We start from the raw sequence: 7,830 nt of genomic DNA on the forward strand, positions 1-7,830 counted from the left end.
CAAGTGCGCGAGTTGCTGATTTCATAAGTTCAATGAATTTTTTATTTTTATTCATTCATGGATGTGAGCGTCGCTGGCTAGGCCAGCATTTATTGGCCATACCCAATTCCTTCTGAGAAGGTAGAGGTGAACTGCCTTTGAACTACTGCAGTCATGTGGTGTAGGTACACACCTAGTGCTATTTGGGAGGGCTTTCCAGGATTTTGACCGAGCGACAGTGAAGGAACGGCGATATATTTTCAAGTCAGGATGGTGAGTGGCGTGGAGGGGAAGTGCCAGGTGGTTGTGTTCTCTTGCCTTTCTTGATGGTAGTGCTCGTGGGTTTGGAAGGTGCTGTCTAAGGATATAATGGCGTGGGTCTAGATCCTCACGATATATTGCTGCAGTGCAAATGCCTTTGACTTCCTTGAGCCGTACATTGGTGAATAGGCTAGCAATGTCAAATGAGTTTGTTGACACAAAATCGCTATTGGTATGCAAGTCCTGCATTTGAAGGAATCCTGCACAGCGATTGCAGCAACTCGTCCAGCCATTTGGCCAATTCATGTTGTGCAGAACCGGTCATAAATAAGATAGGAATTATAGAGGCGTCACTTTTCTTTGTCATGGGCATACGTGAACATACGTGAACGCGGTGAGTCGTGAGCACGAATCCTATCATATATATCACTCGGCAGGTCGTTGCTCTCGCACAAGTCTAACAAGCAGTTTTTCTTTTAGCTTGCTTTCGAGTATGGCAGTCCTGTCATGCAGAGCGGCAGTACCAATGGATAAGAATTTGGATCCGTCATTAAGAATGGCGTGCAATTTGTTGATATAGCCACGCTTGTTAAGGGTAACTGTACCAGTCCCTTTTTCGGGTTTACACGTGTGTATGCCTGGGTTAGCCGTGAGTCTTCTCAGCGCTACCAGACCAGGCACACCAAACTTGCACATGAGTCATTGGGAATCCCGCAATATGCGTGCGCTAGATCAGCAAGGTGCGCCTTCAAGGATTCAGTATCTTCAGTGGACGCTGATTGAGGAGGGACAGCTGGGAGTAAAGGTGTCCGAACTCAGCAAATACCCATTCTCGTTTGATGTAGGACGAAGGCACACCAAAACAGAAACTATGTGCAAGAGCAAACTCCTTAATTTCAGAAGTACATGGCAAGAGGGATTTACGACTTGTTTGGTGGCTTGCAATTGCAGTTCTAAATTACTTTTTGATGTGAGGTGTCCGGATCCTGAAAAGCCAAGGCCGGGAAATATTCAACCAAACATGTGGCTGGTAGTGAATCCATCTGCCACCTGAGCTGAGGAAACCTCAGCCTGATTTGAACAGCTGCGGTCTCGCCGTGCAAACCTGGGCCTCCTGGGAGCATAAAGTACCCCGAAGTTCCCACGAGCCGCATGAATTAAAGATTGTAGTTCCCTGAAGGTCCTCCATATTAATTAAAAACTTAAAATAAGAGCTTCTTAGAAACAGTACGAATTTTGTTTGAAGTCGATGTTGCCAAACAGGACTAAATCCCATAGTTCTTTTTATATTGGCTTCTTAAAATTAATTAAGCAAATATCCACTGAGATACTAAACAACATAAGCTAAATATTAGATATCTATATGCTTAAGTTAGATAATTATCAAATAATACTCAAGCTCTGTAGCTTCACGAGTTCATGTGAGAACCATATTCCGCCTGCCAAATAAATTCATTGCGTCACCAAATTCCCGGTTGCCAGGTTAGTCATCATGAGCTAAGATTGTAATTTGCCGATTTCTGCCTCGAAAATCTGAGCCAGAACCGTGGCCCACAGCTCCAGGTAAAGGTCATCCCAAAGTTTATTGCAGATGATCGTGGTCAGGAAAAGTGTGGAGGATATTTGTTCTTTTATTCTTCCATGGGATCTGGATATCACTGGCAAAACCAGCCATTTGTTGCCCATCTCTAATTGCCCCGAAAGGCTTGCCGCGCCATTTCAGCGGCAGCAAAGAAAGAGTCAGCCACGTCGCTCTGAATCTGGAATTACGTGTAGATCAGACGAGTTGGAAGGGTGATTTCCTCCTATAAAGGACAATCGCTCCTTAACGTGAACTAAGCAAATGCCCACTGAGATATCTAGATATCTAGCTACTTAACCGATAAGAATACTCAATGTCAGTAGTTCGACGCCTTCTTGACACGGCCATATTCCAACCCACCCCCACGCCCCATGAAATTCATGATATCACCAAATTCCCAGTCCCACGCTGTCTGCCATCCGCCAAACCTGATATGTTTTCATGACAATCGATCACATTTACTGAAACTAGTTTCCAATTCCAGCATAATTAACTGGTTGAATTTGACTTCCAATAGTTGCCATAGCAGGATTTTGAGCTCGTGCCCAAAAACACTATGCAATTTTAAAAAAACGTCCCCGTGACATTAACAATATGCCACCCACTTTGGAGCGTGAAAGCAACATTATTTCCAGACGATTATTAATTAGCAAGATTAGCAAGATTAAAGATGGCAAGAATGACACAAAAAACTGCCGAGTCAATCCGAATTATTTTCAAACCATTCAGCAGCAATCCACTCTCCGCTAGTGAGAAAATGCACAGTATCGCTGATCCCTCCTGGTCCTATCAGAATGAGTGCTATGGCAGGACCACATATCTCGAAACTAAAAGCGTCATGAATTCAGAACTCTAAATCCATGTACAACTGGAATTACACCAAGGTTGTTATTTGCCTGGGGATCCTTAGATTGGAAAGGATATTTATTGGCTATTTACGAATCTCACAGCCACATGTATAATGATTTGCTGCAGGCTTCCCTCGGAAGTTTAATGTTGTGCAGCCAGAAACTGAAAGGATGACCGTCATATAGACAATAGGATGCAGCAGATAGTCTGTGGGTCCCGTGAGTGCAATTCACTACCAAATCCTGACTGAATTCTGAAAATTGGTAAAAGTGATGGTTCCTCTGCGGAATAGCGATATATAGGATCAATGGATGGGGGAATAGTAATGTGTTTCGATAGCCACAGATGTGACTCCATGTTAGTATATTGCCTCCTTTGTGCGCTGGCCAAGGGTGCTGCTGGCTGCCTGCAAATCCTTCTAAGTTGAATGGTTGGGAAAGGTGATGAACAGCTGAGGTCTCGGCCCATAATTGTATCATTGGCATATAAATGAAAAACGGGGTGAAATGCTGTTGCCAAATCTCAGGGAGCTAGGGGAGAAATCAGCAAATTGTGCCTCAAACTTCGTAATCAGTCTAATATTTCCGGTGCCACGCTCTAATATGTACAGAGATGGGGGGACATTGCCATTGAATGTACCACTGGAGAAATGGTGTAAGAGCGAGTCGTTTAGATTCCTGAGGCATCCAAAAGAAAGTGGCACGTTGGAATTAAAATTTGCTCAGCGGCAGGGGCGGAGGATTGTGAGGTTTGCATGTGCAACAAAACTTGGCCGCGTGATTGGCAGTGAGGAAGAAAGCTGTGGACTGCAGGAACATACCGTTGCACTGGTCGGTGGGCAGGAAAATTGCAAATATATTTAATTCAATGAAGCATAAGCCGATAGATTTGGAGAGCACAAGCAAGGCAAGAGGATACACCATGAACTGCAGGGTTTTGAAAAACATACATGGACAAAGAGACCTTATACTTCGTGTGCGCACGTCCCTGAGGGCAGCAGGTTAGGTAGATCCCATGTTTAGTGCGACATTCGGGGTATTTTAATTTATTGGCCGATCATTGGGCATTTTGTAATTAGGGAGATATTTACAGGGCTTTCGTATATTGCCAATAATTCCTCCTGACCCTTCCCTGGAAATGAAGCAAAATGAGAGACTTTGGGAGGCCTCAGAAAAGTTAGTTCATGGAGGACAGCTCTCGAGGAAGCCTTCACTGCAACAATTTTCATTTGGGGCACAGATGAGAAAATTGAACTAAAAATAAAAACATAGTTATGCACACCCGTCAACCGCCCTGTCGGACCTGGTTCGGTGTTCGCTGTTTGACACAGACATATTCTCTTGCTATATAACTGCTACACTCGGTATTGAACAGGGCCTGCATACAATAATCTAACATATTGGTTGCAGTCGACCCTGATTGTTTAGATGTTTGATAACAACAAATTGTGCTGAAATGAAAATGTCTACATTTTGGAAAGATTAAAATGTTTTCAAATTTTTGTAAAGTTAGATTCTTTATTTTACAATTACAATTCACCTCTAGACTCAAACGGCTTTCTTGAAAGACTTGCAATACTTACCATTGACCTTCAGCAACATGATATGATTTCGACAACTAATTGTGTTTTCACTGTATTAGACAATAGTTATTTGAGATATTAGCAATGTTAGCCCCTCCATCCCCAATACTGACGTCAATTGACAAAGATTGCTCAACAGTAGATAAATATTTGCAAATGTACAGAGGACTCAACAAAATCCCCAGCGCCCGTCGATTTCATGAAGCAATGAGTATCAGCTTGAAAACTCCTTTAGTTAAAAAGAAATACTTCAGTAGGAGTCGTTAGGGCAATAGTGCAGTGATAGTGTGGGAGGTTTTATAAATATTCTGTTACTTCTTGTTAAACGTAGACATTTCAACTAGTTACATGGAGGGAAGAGCTAGAGGAAAATTACATAAGAGATATCAACAAATAGGACTTGATGGCACAGCTATTTGCCTCAGATCAGAGACACGACTCCAATTCCAGAGGCTGCTAATGGGGAGAAATTAAGAAGCGAAGCGGTACAGTAAAAATGACTCAATTTACAACCTTAGCTGCAATTCATCACAAGTCTGAGATGCAGAAACTACCCTCCTCGCTTCCTTGTGGGTTCCATTCTTGAATTGCAGTGAATGTGAAATTGATGGATATTTTTTCTACTTAATTTCCAAAAAGTAAATCATTCATTGACAGATCATGGTTATCCCATGCTTAGGCATTAACGATAATGTGGCCAATGGAAGTTTCATGCTCAAACCACGCAATAAGATATGAACTTTTGCAGTGGGAGCTGAGACAGATGGGCTGGGATATGATGTGATCAATCAATTGCAAAGTTCCGCTGATGCCTCTACATTGGAGAGACCAAAAGCAGACTGGGTGACCGCTTTGCGGAACCGCCTTGTCTGTCCACAAGCATGACCCAGACCTCCCTGTCGCTTGCCTTTTCAACACGCCACCCTGCTCTCATGCCCACATGTCCACCCTCGGCTGGCTGCAATGTTCCAGTGAAGCTCAATGTAAACTGGAGCAACAGCACCTCATCTTCCGACTAGGCCCTTTACAGCCTTCCGGTCTTAATATTGAATTCAACAACTTCAGATCTTGAACTCTCTCATCCATCCCCACCACCTTTCCGATCCCCCTTTTCCAATGATTTATAACGTTAAAAATATATATATATATTCTTTTCCCACACATTTTTAATTGCATTTCGATCTATTGTTTTATCTCCACCTTTTAGTCCTTTTCGATCCCTTCCCCCCACCCCACCCCCACTCGGGCCACTTGCTTGTCCTGCTTGCAACCCTTAATGTCCCCATTAGCAAATTACTTAGCTAATATCACCACCGTCAGCACCCCTTTGTCCTTTTGTCTTTGATTTCTTTGTCAATCTCTTCTTTGCCTCCACTTATCACTGACCCTCTATCCAGCTCTACCTGTCCCACCCCCCTCTACCAGCTTATATTTCACCTCATTTCTATATTTCCTAGCTCAGATGAAAAGTCATACGGACTCGAAACATCAACTGTGTTCCTCTCCGCAGATGCTGTTAGATGCTGAGTTTTTCCAGCTATTTTTGTTTTTGTTTCAGATTTCCAGAATCCGCAGTATTTTGCTTTTATTCCGCTGATATATGTTCACTTGTGATGACAGACCTTTTCTGGCTCTCGATATCAATCACTGCAATCCCCAGGCCTTTGATTGTCTTTCACACAATGGAAATGTGAGCTGAGCATTACATAAAGCAACTTGACAAGGAGGAGGTGTATTTCTTATCTAATATATAATATTAAAACTGCATGGAAATACGTAACGAAGTGCATCGTTTGGGGCATAATACCTATACCCTAAAAGTCATTAAATTTCCACTTCTGTTTCCTAATAAGTACAGTTCTCTTAATAGTTATGCAACCATTATAATCTAAATAAAGGCAAGCTTTAAAGGCTGAGATGGGCTAGACAAAGAGAGCTTAAGTAGCCTTTAATTGAAATACTTTCACCACTACAATCGCGCTATCTAAAACCTGAAGCTCAGCTTAATAATGTTGTTCAACCTCAAAGCACTGCGGTTGGCATTTTTTTGCAATTGCTCTGTCGTTTAGAGTGGTGTCAATTCTTCTATTCTAATCCAGTGGGTTCATTGTGTGGTTTATATCAATTACGGTTTAAGTATAAAAAAAAATAGAAAATGCTAATGGTGCACGTCGGGCCTGGCTGCATTATGGGAGAATCAGTGTCAACATCTGCAGTCGGATAGGACTCATCTTCAGAACTGAAGCAGGATAAAATGTCATGGGTTTAATTGCATTGAAATGGGGAAGGGGAGCATTTAGAAACGGGAATGTCATTAATAGGGAAGGAGCATAAGAACATTGGAACAAAAGTACGACATTCAGCCCCTCCAGCCTGCCCTGACATTCAACCAGATCGTGGCTGATCGTCTATCCCAACAACCATTGCCGCGTGCAATCCACTTACCCCTTGATTTCATTAGTGTCTAGAAATCTATCGATCTCTGTCTTGAGCAAACTCAATGATTGAGGTTCCACAACCCTCAGGGGTGGATAATTCCAAAGATTTACTACCCTCTGAGTGAAGAAAGTCCTCCTCATCTTATTCCTAAATAGCTGGTCCCTTATCCTAAGTCTGTGCCCTCTGGCTCTAGACTCACCTGCATGGGGAAGCATCCTTTCTGCATTTATACTCTCTTAATAATTTTGTAACTTTCAATGAGATTATCTCTCATTCTGCTGTACTCTAGAGGATACAGGCCCAATCTCTTCAGTCTCCTCGTTAGAGAGTTCCCGCATCCAACTAATTAGTCTCCACTACACGCCCTCTAATGCAAACGGACCAAAACTGTACACAATACTCCAGGTGCGGTCTAGCCAAGGTTCTATAGAATTGAAGCAAGGCATCTTTACTCCTGTACTCAAATCCTCTTGCGGTAAAATTCAACATATCATTTGCCTTCTTAATTGCTAGTTGCAACTGCATGTTACATTTCAGTGACGTATGAACAAATACACCCAGGGCCCTTTCAACAGCGACTTTTCACAACCTCTCATCACTGAAGAAATTCCCTGCATCTCCGTTTCCCCTGCCATGATGGATACCCTCACAACCATCCACATTATAATCCATCTGCCATGTTATTCACATTTCTAGATTGCCTTAATTCTGGAGAAGGCTCATATCCCACGTGAACGCTGACTGTTTCTCTCTCCACAGATCGTGCCAGACCTGCTGTGCATTTCTAGCACTTTCTGTTTTGATTTCGGATTTCCAGCACTGCAGTGTTTTGACTTTATTTACGGTTTACCTGAGTTTATAATTCTTTCGGGTCGCTTCCCATTAAAAAGTGGAATAGCTAAATTTTGTAGTGCTGCCTCTTTCAGGTTCACGAGAAACGTTCTCTCCTGGTCTAACGCTATTTCATATAATTTATGCGATTTATTTTAGTCAAGATTATTTTGCATTGATGGAAGCGCTTTGACAGTGATGTCTCTTCCACGCTTTTCATGCCCGCGCTGCCTAAAGTGTATCTTTCCCACCGTGAAGGCTCACCCATCACTTCACTTTCCTCTGAATTCATGCCAGTTTCACAAAA

This window comes from Cetorhinus maximus, chromosome 6 (assembly GCF_964194155.1).
Source record: "Cetorhinus maximus chromosome 6, sCetMax3.hap1.1, whole genome shotgun sequence".
Lineage (NCBI taxonomy): Eukaryota > Metazoa > Chordata > Chondrichthyes > Lamniformes > Cetorhinidae > Cetorhinus > Cetorhinus maximus.